The 1,677-nt window shown below is 47.9% G+C and overlaps 1 pseudogene; it reads left to right on the plus strand.

Moving 5' to 3' along the window:
• Window positions 1–1,342: 1,342 nt before the first annotated feature.
• LOC127195117 (tumor suppressor candidate 2-like) lies at window positions 1,343–1,662 on the plus strand (annotated as a pseudogene).
• Window positions 1,663–1,677: the final 15 nt, after the last annotated feature.

The following is a 1,677-nucleotide window of genomic DNA, read 5'->3' on the forward strand; positions in this document are numbered from 1 at the left end:
AGTCTATTCAGGGTTGTGGCGTCTGCCTGGACTCCTGAACGGAAGCTACACCTTGACCCTGGGAGTTTCTTGCTGGGGCAGTGGGCGCTTGTGTCTGCCATGCCTCAGGGGGCCCTCTTTCTTTCTCCTTGAAAAGTCCTGCCCTGTGTCAGCATCGGACTGCCATCTGAAACTGCCTAGTGCTGTTTTTCCTACAAACGCAGACTTGTGTGTTTACTTCTGGCCCATGTTTTTATTTTTTCTTTTTCTTCTTTTCTTTTCTTTTTTTTTTATAATGCAGTCCTGAGTGAGTCACAGGTATTAACCATTCAAAAGATTCAATATTCCATCTAAGAATCAGCCCACTGAGTTTAATTTTGTCTCAGCAGGAGCAGAAAGAAGAAACATCACACAAATGTCGTCTAGCTAAAATTTTTCCTGGGTCTATTTCTGCTGAATCCCTATGACCTTAACTTCCTCTGTCTGCACTACTCAAAACACTCTGACCTTCCAGATCCTACAAGAACAGCCGTTTAAGCTCAGTTTCTGATATTTTCCACATTCCTCCCAAGAGAACATCCCAGGTTCTGTCCAACGCAGCTCTTTTTGTGTACATTTTTGGTTTTAATTTGTTCTATCCTCTAATCAAAAGCATCTCAGGTAGTAAGTGGGAGTTTGGGGATGGTTCTGTCAGATCACAGTCCATCATTTTGGGAGCTCAGGATAGAAACTCAAGCTAGAATCAAGGCAAACATCATGGACAAACATGGTTTCCGGGCTTGCGCTCTTGCAGGGTCACCGTGTCACATTCGGCGCTGGCCAGGCCCATTTGCTTGGGAATTGCCTCAGTGGAAGAGCCTTCTCAAATCAATCATCATCAGTACAACAATCTCTCACAGACATAGTAATCAGACATTCTGATGAGAGCATGCCCTCAATTGAGGCTCCTCACATGACTATGGGGTCCGAAATGTTGAGAGCTGAAGCTAATTACGACACAGAGACATTAATATCTGAGAAAGTTTGAAAAACTCCAAATCAATGTGTTAACCATATCAATCACTTAAGTAACAAAAACCCAAACACTGAATTACAACTGGAAAACACAGACTTGCCAAGAAATGAGAGGCAAACATTTGGGATCAAAGGCAACTAAAAATGTTCCTCCACAGAGAGTTCCCAAACTAACAAAAGCAAGAGCTCATAACACTCAAGAGCAAGTAAACAGATAACAAGAGAGAAAACAAAAAGAATCGGGAAGCAGCTGCGGCACCTGCGAGTCAAGGCTAGGACAGCATGGGTCGTGTCCGCCGCACTGAGAGCTGAGCGGCCACGGGGTCCGCCAATCGCCCGCGGGGCCGACATGGGCGGCAGCGGCTCCAAAGCTCCGGCCTCTGGGCTTTTGCCTCTGCTACCGGGGCGGCGGCCCCAAGGCGGCGGGCGCTGAGTGATCTTTGGTGCAGACCCGGAGCGGCCTCCCTTCATATTCACGGTTCACGGCTCCGTGCTCTATGATAAAACGGGGATCTGTCTCACGAGTTCTATGAGGAGACAATTGTCACCAAGAAGGGACAGAAGCGAGCCAAGCCGAGGCGGATACATAAGAATCCGATTCCTCAGGGCATCGTGAGGCTGGATCCCCCGGCCCGAATCCACGTGGATTTCCCCCGTGTTGCTCTATGAAGCGTGAGCCTAGGC

This window comes from Acomys russatus, chromosome 11, assembly GCF_903995435.1.
Source record: "Acomys russatus chromosome 11, mAcoRus1.1, whole genome shotgun sequence".
Lineage (NCBI taxonomy): Eukaryota > Metazoa > Chordata > Mammalia > Rodentia > Muridae > Acomys > Acomys russatus.